Source organism: Lycium ferocissimum, chromosome 9 (assembly GCF_029784015.1).
Source record: "Lycium ferocissimum isolate CSIRO_LF1 chromosome 9, AGI_CSIRO_Lferr_CH_V1, whole genome shotgun sequence".
NCBI classification, from domain to species: Eukaryota; Viridiplantae; Streptophyta; class Magnoliopsida; order Solanales; family Solanaceae; genus Lycium; species Lycium ferocissimum.
In genome coordinates, this window is record NC_081350.1 from 63,380,797 (window position 1) to 63,392,962 (window position 12,166).

Below are 12,166 nucleotides of genomic sequence, written 5' to 3' on the forward strand. Positions count from 1 at the left end.
ATTCAAATTATCAACCAAAGAACCATATGTTGGTGTTTTAAAGTGTTTAAGAGTCTCTACTGCACTCAAAGTTTAATCAAGATCTCAAATTCATCTTAGTATCTAACTTGTTATCGTACTAGTCTATTATTTAATTGTTACAAGTATTTCATACCATTATGCCAACAAACACCCCATTGATAACTTGTTACGCATCATACTAAGTAACAATTGGAGATTTCTATGCTATTACTTCAATAAAACACTAGGTTAATGACTGGCCAAGCACCATATTTGACATAAACTGAATATTTTCACATTGCTAATCCAACAAATACCACACTTATGATCAACTAAACATTTATACCAAAGATATATTGAACACAGTAATAGAACACTGATAAATGGAAAGAAAAAGATAAAGGTTTACATTTTTAATGCGTAATAGAGTCAAGAATGAATTTGAAAGCCGTAGTGCTTCCATTCCTCCACTCAACCACACACAAAACAAATAAAAGATCAAATTTTTGAACCAGAAAACCTTGACTTTGAAGTTAAGAATAATTTTTTTACGGAACACGGCTTTAAATTCGAATAAGACTCAAATATTAAGCTCTGTGCTTTTGCTTGAGAGTTCAAGACTTGTTTCAATTGTGATCCCAAAACTATTAAAAATTTTCAAGCAAACGATGTGGGACAATAAGTTTTTTCAGAAATTAACCTTACACAAACAAATCTATGGCTAAAATTGATTCAAACAACAATGGATGGTTAGATTTGAGCCTGGTTTGGCTCGATCCGACCCATTTGCTCTCAACCAATGAAGTCCGAGTAGAAAATGGCAGTACATCAAATCAAACAGAAAAGGATCAACTTTTGACCGCCCTTTATTGGATTGTAGAATGAAAATGGTTCGCTTCTAGTTTCCGGGAGAACCAGTTTTAGAATGGAAAGAAAATACTACGTCTCCGAAAGGTAGGTTTATTTCCTATCTAGAGGCAAGGAAAATGATCACAAAAGGTTGTATTTACCATCTAGTTCGGGTTCAAGATGTAGAAGCTGAACCGCCAACTTTTCAGTCTATTCCCATAGTGAATGAGTTTCTGAATGTATTCCCGAAAGAGCTTCCAGGCCTCCCTCCAAAGCGGGAGATTGACTTCGCTATTGATGTGCTATCGGATACCAAGCCCATATCTATTCCTCCTTATAGGATGGCCCCCGCAGAGTTGAAAGAGTTGAAGGAGCAATTGAAGGACTTGCTTGAAAAAAACTTAATTAGGCCTAGTTCTTCCCCGTGGGGAGCACCCGTGTTGTTTGTCCGAAAGAAAGATGGCTCTTTGCGAATGTGCATTGACGATCGGCAGACAATCAAGATCAAATATCCGCTTCCAAGGATTGATGGCTTATTTGACCAATTACAAGGCTCCAAATGGTTTTCGAAGATAGATTTGAGGCCCGGGTATCATCAAGTGCGAGTTAGGGAGAAAGATATTCCCAAGACAGCCTTCAAAACTAGATACGACCATTTCAAGTTCCAGATAATGTCGTTTGGGCTAACTAATGCACAGACAATATTTATGGATTTGATGAACAATGTGTTCATGCCCTTCTTAGATTTATTTGTGATTGTGTTTATCGATGATATCCTGGTATATTCTAGGCCCGAGGTAGAACATGCGGATCACTTGCATACTGTTCTTAAAGTTCTTCAAACTCGAGAGTTATTTGCCAAATTTTCTAAGTGTGAGTTTTGGTTGAACTCATTGACCTTTTTAGGGCATATTATTTCAACCAATGGAATACGAGTAGATGCCCAAACGATTGGGGCCGTGAAGATTTGGCCAAGGCCTACAACACCTATGGAAGTTCATAGTTTTCTGGGCATAGCAGGTTATTACAGGAGGTTTGTAGAAGGCTTTTCTTTTATTTCCGCACCACTCACGAAGCTGACCCAGAAATCAGCTAAGTGTCAATGGACATATGCTTGTGAATGTGGTTTCCAAGAGCTAAGGGATAGATTAACTTCTACCCCAGTCCTGACACTTCCAGAGGGATCGGAAGGTTATATTGTCTATTGTGATGCTTCAGGTGTTGGGCTAGGCTGTGTGTTGATGCAACATGGTAATGTGATCACGTATGCTTCAAGGCAGTTGCAGGAACATGAGAAAAATTACCCGACCCATGATCTTGAATTGGCTGCAGTGATTCATGCATTGAAGATGTGGAGACATTATTTGTATGGCATCCACGTTGATATTTATACAGATCATAAGAGCTTTCAGTATATCTTCAAGCAGAAAGAATTAAATTTACGACAACGGCGATGGTTGGAATTGTTGAAGGACTACGATGTTGACATCCTGTATCATCCCGGAAAAGCAAATATTGTGGCTGATGCTCTTAGCCGTAGATCCATGGGAAGTTTATGCGATGTTCAGCTAGAGAAAAGAGAGATAGCTCATGAGCTCCAGCAGTTAGCTAGCCTAGGATTTTGAGTAGTGGACTCAGGCAGTATGGGAGCTATCATTCAAAATTCAGCGGTCTCGTTGTCACACCCTTAATCCGATAGGGTGTGATGGGCACCCGACCCCTATTTAGGGACGAGCGAACCCGCTAACTCTCGTAATACTCATAATCATGCTGGCCCTCAAATCATGACACAAATACAGAATGAAAGTTTTTCGAAGAACAATATACTTTTTACCTTTCTCAGATCAAATAAAATCTGTATCATATGAAACTTATAATACAATGCATAATAATACATCGGCTTACATAGCCGCTTACATAACCGACATCTTATACCCACGACACTTCTGCAAAGTCTCTAACACGGAACATGAAACCATAACATAACACGCTGACTCGGCAGCACTCCGGAGCAAATGGAGCTCGCCAATCCCGCTGGAACATCGTCTACTAGTATCTTCCGCTCATACGGGTGTACACACGCGGCATGAAACGCGGCCCCGAAGAAAGGGGTCGGTCACGGAATATGTCCGAGTATGTAAAGCATGAAACATAATAAGCGGGATCATCGAAGTAAAGAGTACCGAAAATCATAAGACTTGCTTTTGAAAACATATATCATGCATACCAATGTTATAAAATCATCATAAAAACGTATAGCGTGTCCCGGCCCTCTAGTGAGGGACTTGGTGGGTAAAATCATCATATACATATACATATAACGTGCCCCGGCCCTCTGACGAGGGATGCGGTAAGTAAAATCATATCATCATCATGCATGCGTATACATATATATATATATATACCGTACCCGGCCCTCTAGTGAGGGACTCGGTGAATAGCGTGTCCCGGCCCCGCTAGCAAGGGACTCGGTATGCCATCCTGGCCTCCTCTCCCATATCATCATTATATAACGTGCCCCGGCCCTCTAGTGAGGGACGCGGTAAATATAACGTGCCCCGGCCCTCTAGTGAGGGACGCGGTGAACAATGCAATGAAGTGCACGAATACATGCTGGCCGGGACGCGATGAGGGCATATTATTTGGCACAAGCAGGTAGTGAGAAACCATATACATATAAATCATCATAGACTCAATGAATAAGCAAATAGTCGACGCTCGGAAGTCAAAACGAAAATCATGTTAAGTTCTCTCGAAAACAAGTCGTTCGGACTATACAAAGGTAAATCTCGGGGACCACGGACGTACATCAACCAATCCAGGCCCGCCCATGAAAATCAAAGTCATTATACGTTACAAAACTTTCTACGAACGTTTCAAAGCAATCCGGTTCTTTTTACGAAAGTTACGGACATTTCTAGACATAGGATTCTTTAGGAACAAAATCGTTTAAACCACATTCTAAATTCAACCATATCAAAGACATAAAACCATGACATGACCATATTAAGGATGCTAGCCTCGATAAGCAAATATGAATCATACACGTGCTCGGAATTTAGACGGAGTTACCTCAAAATTCGTGTCATAGCCTAATTACAACTAGGACATGCCAAAAGAAAGAAGGGGTGAGCTTTACATACCTTAGCCGCTTCCTAAGCTAATCCGAACTTACGTCTCGACTTCTCACGATCTACAATAATGTCATTAGGTATCAACCATTAGCCATAACGCTTAAGAATCCAATTGCACATTAACACTTTGTCTACCAAAATTTCGGCAGCATTTCCCCTATAACTTCGACATCTCCGAGAATTCAACTCGGTCAAGTCAACAACAACCAAACCAACAACCATACTAACAATATCCATAAGTGATTCATAACGCATTCTATCATTAATAATTCATTTCTACACAATTCGACAACATTTCATTTATATTCAAATAAACTACATACGATCAATTCAATACCAATGCTCACATATTCATTTGCTAATCCGCAACCATTCAAACAAGATTTAAGAGCGCTTTGACAATCCACAAAATATTCAAAACAATTCAAACAAGGTACTACTCCGAAACTTTCCAAGCTTGGCAAAAGCAACACAATACATTCTTTTCTTCCAAATTCATAAGCTATACCAACAATTCGCACATTATCAACATTCTTATCATAAATACTACAAACCATATTACAATTTCATTATCTTCCAAAACAGCCCCAAACGGCTACAACTTCCCTTGAGTCATTGAACTTTCATTCTCATCATAGAATACATAGCAACAACAACCAAAATACTAAGTAACATTAATTCATCATTCCTACACCATATGACATATACACGGCCACACACACAACACCATATTTTCATGAATTCCATTCATTTCCATACTCCACAACATCCACAAATCATGCATAACATATGAAAATAAAGATTGAACCTTACCTTCTTCACTCCACCTCTTCCTCGGCTAGGCTTCTACATGGCCACAATGAGCGGTTTTCTTGTTCCACCAACTACTCCATGTTAACGAGGGCCTTTCAATTAGTAGGAAAGCTAGGAGGAAAGAATTTTTCATGACCACTCTCTTGGCTCTCTCTCTCTCTCGATTTTTCGGCCTCTCCATTCTTTCTCCATACTTCTTGAATTTTCCCAAGTTTAAAATGATGAGTTGTGTCTTATTTTAGCATCACACTTATATATGTATAGATGTGGCACATGGCCGGTCATGTGCTATCTTCCCCTTTCTTTTTTTTTTTTTGTTTTCTTTTTCTTCAATTTTCTAGAAATTTCTCAAGTCACAAAAAAATGAATTGTGATCTTGCTTTGTCATCCATGCATATATATATATATATATATATAACACCCACAAGTATGAAATGAGCACATATACCATTTCTTGGCTCAAGGCAATTGGCCAACCATGGGTGGGGCCTACTCCAACATGTCATGAACTAAAATTCCCAAATTTCAAGTTTGCCCTTAATATTCCATGCCAATAACATTTATATGCAACTTGTGCATTCTAAAAAATAATAATTTATAACCTTGTCCCTAACTTTCCGCCATTAACTCGGAATGTCCAAATGTACAAAATGCGAGGTATAACATCCTTCCCCCCTTTAGAACATTTATCCTCGAATGTTCAACCAGTCTCGTAAGGTCTTCTAGAGGTCTTAGGGGGGGGGGTTCCTTTATCACCGCGGCATGCAATCTCATCTATCGGTTACGTTCCTTCCTCATTCTTACTTAATTCCTTTATTGCTTGCAATGCACTTCTTCCACTTCTCAGCCCTCGTGTATTTAACCAGAATTTAACTAGTATCTCACTCTTACCCAAATGTTTGTCTCCATTATTGTAGTCTTGGCTATCCATCCTATACCTGTTGCTTTTAATCACACACTGCGGCGACTGTCTGTGGCTTATCAGTTCAGGTTTCCGTTCCTCTGCCTATCTTGTTCACACCAAACCCGCTCGTCCTATTTTGTCATAATTCTTTCTCTTTCTTTACTCGCTCTTGACTTGCTCGCTCCCTTCCATAAAGGATTTTCTATTCCTTCTTCTCTATTACCTACAAGTCGCAACAGCATTAGCGAACAACTCTATGGCCAACATCTTGGCTCTTAATCTAGCATAGCATCACTATCCTTCCTACTATTTCTCAAGTTATTCAATACCGTCTTCTTGTCATACTTTTTTTTTTCATACCCGTTCACTTCTTAGCGTCATGTCATTCAAGGTCTCTGCAAAATTTCTCTCACCACCTTAAGTACCATCCTGACTTTTATCCGCTTATTGCTGGTTTTCCGATCCTACTAGCTTATCTCAGTAAGGGGTCTCATTTGTAGCTCAGGCATCCGTATCCAACACATTATCGTGTCAATTGTGTCTATCTCGTCCTAGCGTTTCTCTCACCCGCTTCCCCCCTTTAGGGGTGTGCTTATACCATTATCCGTTCATGTTTTGCCCCATGTCCTCATTTCCAACTTCAGTTAGGCGGTACTTTCACTCCGACGATAAGTATCCAAAGTCCTCTCGGAATGTCATCTTTCTTCCAACCTATCTCGGGTGCTTCCTTTGGTATCCCCTTGTCATTTCTCCCGTTTATACCTATCTTTCATTCTGCATACGAGGAATCTTATGCCACCTCTGTGTTACTCAGAACACACTGCTCCCACATAATCCTTCTCTCATTTTCAAAACGTATTTTGTTCACCCACGTCTATCCGTATTATACCCATCGTCTTTTAGCACTCATTCTATCTTGTTTCTCATCTTCCTATAATTGGTCTTTCACAGCCCCGTCACTCGTGGCGCTCGTGTCTCCCGTCATACCCGTTATAGCCTATCACTACGCTGTTGTCTCGCTTTCTTCTTGTTCCTTCTTTTCGTTAACTCCTTCTCTTCACCGACCTGATCCGCCCCGTCCTACGCGACCTCCTAAGGTTTCTGGCCGTTCCACGTACTCTAATTTCCTTTAGGCTACTCTAGCTTCTCCTTTACTCCTTACGTCTAGATTCTATAAGAATTTCAAATACTTCCCAGGGGGGTCACCCATCCCAAAATTTCTCTCACCCCAGCACGCTTAACTTTGAAACTTTGATAAAATACGACGCTTTAACGCCTTCCTGACTGCGTCTACCTCGCCGCATAACCTTCGTCACATAATCTGGGGCCAATTGGGATCTTGACATATTCCAAAACGTCCTCACAATGCGTTTCCCCCGCTGTTTTATTCGCACATTCCTATCCATCACCACTCTTTTTCCTTCTTATTCTGGTCTTAATCGTATCATCACTTCCTTTAACTATAATCCCATCACATTTTTCTCCTACTTATCGACTCAGTCGATGTCTTAATACCTATCACTCTATTCAAACCTACCAGTCCTTTTTAGATCATCTCTTAATATCGCTAGTCCATTCCAATTTCCTTATTACCATATCCCCATCGACTTCCTATTTACTACCATTATCAATTCCACGGGCACTTTATTCCTCAAGGGCAACCGTACTCACAACTCAGTCAAATTCCATTGTTATTATTAACACGCCCCCCCCTTTTTTTTTAAAACACAATCCAAACTTATATCTCATTCTCGTATTATTTCTAGAAAATTTTTGGCAGGGTTTCCTCTATATTCCTTACTATCCCAAAACCTGCACGCAGGAAATACCAACAGTGCCTCGCAGGGCCATCATATACATCATATCATATCGTATCGTATCATAGCCACACAGGGCTCTCAACATTCATAAAAGTCTGAAATTAGCGGACTTACCTCATATACTTAACACAACTATACGTGTTACCCTTCCTTATCTACTTTCCTTTTCGATTTTCAACTTCACATTGCAATCGTACATCAATACCTTACTCGGCATATATCCTTCGTACTTTTGCTTTCCTGCGGGCTTTGTTCCAATATCGTCGGTCACCTTCTCCTGTCAATGCCATTCTTCTACTGCAATCACCGGTTAGTGTAAAGAAATCTCATTTCCTATGACTTGGCTCTATGGCACGATCTAAGAGGTGAAAGAAGAGTAACCATCCTAGATGCCCCGTAGCCTCCTGTTCATAAATGTGGCCGGCTTCACACCATAAACGGACTCTCGGACACGACTTTCAGACAACCCCTAGGACGAAACGCTACGATACCAATTTGTCACACCCTTAATCCGATAGGGTGTGATGGGCACCCGACCCCTATTTAGGGCCGAGCGAACCCGCTAACTCTCGTAATACTCATAATCATGCTGGCTCTCAAATCATGACACAAATACAGAATGAAAGTTTTTTGATGAACAATATACTTTTTACCTTTCTCAGATCAAATAAAATCTGTATCATATGAAACTTATAATACAATGCATAATAATACATCGGCTTACATAGCCGCTTACATAACCGACATCTTATACCCACGACACTGTCTGCAAAGTCTCTAACACGGAACATGAAACCATAACATAACACGCCGACTCGGCAGCACTCCGGAGCAAATGGAGCTTGCCAATCCCACTGGAATATCGTCTACTAGTATCTTTCGCTCATCTGGGTGTACCTGCGCGGCATGAAACGCAGCCCCCGAAGAAAGAGGGTTAGTACGGAATATGTACTGAGTATGTAAAGCATGAAACATAATAAGCGGGATCATACTGAAGTAAAGAGTACCGAAAATCATAAGACTTGCTTTTGAAAACATATATCATGCATACCAATGTTATAAAATCATCATAAAAACGTATAGCATGTCCCGGCCCTCTAGTGAGGGACTCGGTGGGTAAAATCATCATATACATATACATATACATATAACGTGCCCCGGCCCTCTGATGAGGGACGCGGTAAGTAAAATCATATCATCATCATGCATGCATATACATATATATATATATATATATATATATATATATATATATATATATATATATACCCCCGCCCTCTAGTGAGGGACTCGGTGAATAGCGTGTCCCGGCCCGCTAGCAAGGGACTCGGTATGCCATCCGGCCTCCCTTTCCCATATCATCATATAACGTGCCCCGGCCCTCTAGTGAGGGACGCGGTAAATATAACATGCCCCGGCCCTCTAGTGAGGGACGCGGTGAACAATGCAATGAAGTGCACGAATACATGCCCTGGCCCGGGACGCAGTGAAGGACATATTGAGGCTGGCACGAGCAGAGTAGTGAGAAATCATATGCATATAAATCATCATCATAGACTCAATGAATAAGCAAATAGTCGACGCTCGGAAGTCAAAACGGAAATCATGTTAAGTTCTTTCGAAAACAAGTCGTTAGGACTATACAAAGGTAAATCTCGGGGACCACGGACGTACATCAACCAATCCGGGCCCGCCCATGAAAATCAAAGTCATTATACGTTACAAAACTTTCTACGAACGTTTCAAAGCAATCCGGTTCTTTTTACGAAAGTTACGGACATTTCTAGACATAGGATTCTTTAGGAACAAAACCGTTTAAACCACATTCTAAATTCAACCATATCAAAGACATAAAACCATGACATGACCATATTAAGGATGCTAGCCTCGATAAGCAAATATGAATCATACACGTGCTCGGAATTTAAGAGCGGAGTTACCTCAAAATTCGTGTCATAGCCTAATTACAACTAGGACATGCCAAAAGAAAGAAGGGGTGAGCTTTACATACCTTAGCCGCTTCCTAAGCTAATCCGAACTTACGTCTCGACTTCTCACGATCTACAATAATGTCATTAGGTATCAACCATTAGCCATAACGCTTAAGAATCCAATTGCACATTAACACTTTGTCTACCAAAATTTCAAAGATTTCCCCTATAACTTCGACATCTCCGAGAATTCAACTCGGTCAAATCAACAACAACCAAACCAACAACCATACTAACAATATCCATAAGTGATTCATAACGCATTCTATCATTAATAATTCCTTTCTACACAATTCGACAACATTTCATTTATATTCAAATAAACTACATACGATCAATTCAATACCAATGCTCACATATTCATTTGCTAATCCGCAACCATTCAAACAAGATTTAAGAGCGCTTCGGACAATCCACAAAATATTCAAAACAATTCAAATAAGGTACTACTCCACCCGAAACTTTCCAAGCTTGGCAAAAGCAACACAATACATTCTTTTCTTCCAAATTCATAAGCTATACCAACAATTCGCACATTATCAACATTCTTATCATAAATACTACAAACCATATTACAATTTCATTAGCTTCCAAAACAGCCCACAAACGGCTACAACTTCCACTTGAGTCATTGAACTTTCATTCTCATCATAGAATACATAGCAACAACAACCAAAATACTAAGTAACATTAATTCATCATTCCTACACCATATGGCATATACACGGCCACACACACAACACCATATTTTCATGAATTCCATTCATTTCCATACTCCACAACATCCACAAACCATGCATAACATATGAAAATAAAGATTGAACCTTACCTTCTTTACTCCACCTCTTCCTCGGCTAGGATTCTACATGGCCACAATGAACGGTTTTCTTGTTCCACCAACTACTCCATGTTAACGAGGGCCTTTCAATTAGTAGGAAAGCTAGGAGGAAAGAATTTTTCATAACCACTCTCTTGGATCTCTCTCTCTCTCTCGGTTTTTAAGGATGGCCGAATGGCCTCTCCATTCTTTCTCCATACTTCTTGAATTTTCCCAAGTTTAAAATTATGAGTTGTGTCTTATTTTAGCATCATACTTATATATATATAGATGTGGCACATGGCCGGTCATGTGCTATCTTCCCCTTTTTTTTTTTTTGTTTTCTTTTTCTCCAATTTTCTAGAAATTTCTCAAGTCACAAAAAAATGAATTGTGATCTTGCTTTGTCATCCATGCATATATATATATATATAACACCCACAAGTATGAAATGAGCACATATACCATTTCTTGGCTCAAGGCAATTGGCCAACCATGGGTGGGGCCTACTCCAACATGTCATGAACTAAAATTCCCAAATTTCAAGTTTGCCCTTAATATTCCATGCCAATAACATTTATATGCAACTTGTGCATTCTAAAAAAAAATAAATTATAACCTTGTCCCTAACTTTCCGCCATTAACTCGGAATGTCCAAATGTACAAAATGCGAGGTATAACACGTCGCTAGTAGTTGAAGTAAAAGAGCGTTAATACGAAGATCCCATGTTAATTCATTACAAAAATACACTTCCTCAGAAGGAGGAGTCATCATTTGAGATTTCTGGAGATAGAGTCCTCCGATGTCGAGGCAGGTTATGTGTTCCTGATGTTACAGGATTACGCTACCAAATATTGAGAGAAGCCTATTGTTCCCATTATTCCGTTCACCCCGGAGCAACGAAGATGTATCATGATCTTAAATTTATATATTGGTGGAATGGGATGAAGAAAGATATAGCCGAATTAGTAGCTCAATGTCCTAACTGTCAGCAAGTGAAAATTGATCATCAAAAGCCGGGCGGATTATTGCAAGCTATAGAAATTCCAACTTGAAAATGGGAAGTAATTAACATGGACTTCATTACAGGCTTACCCCGTTCTCGACGTAAGTACGATTCTATATGGGTGATTGTGGATAGACTCACGAAGTCAACTCATTTCTTATCGATCAAAACTACGTATGTAGCAGAAGATTATGCAAAGATTTATGTTAAAGAGATAGTGCGACTTCACGGTGTTCCAGTATCTATTATATCCGATAGAGGGATTCAGTTTACAGTCAATTTTTAAAAATATTTTCAAGAAGGTTGGGGGACTGAGGCGAGTCTTAGCATGGCATTTCACCCACAGACAGATGGGCAAGCTGAACGTACCATTCAGACTCTTGAGGATACACTACGGGCATGCATATTGGACTTTGGAGGTAATTGGGATGATCATTTACCGCTTATTGAATTTTCTTATAACAATAGTTATTATTCTAGCATCCAGATGGCCCCGTATGAGGCTTTATATGGGTGAAAGTGTAGATCTCCAATAGGGTGGTTCGAAGTAGGAGAGACCAAATTGATAGGGCCAGACTTGGTCCAGCAAGCTATAGAGAAAGTTAAGCTTATACGGGATCGATTATTAACGGCTCGGAGTCGTCGAAATCCTATGCATATAATCGTCGAAGAAACACAGAGTTCCAGTGAAAGATTGGGTATTTTTGAAGGTGTCGCCAATGAAGGGCATCATGATATTTGGCAGGGCAATCTTGGCCCGGTACATTGGACCTTTGGGGAAAATTTTATCAAAGGTAGGCCGGGGGCTTACGAGTTGGGGTCCGATCGGTT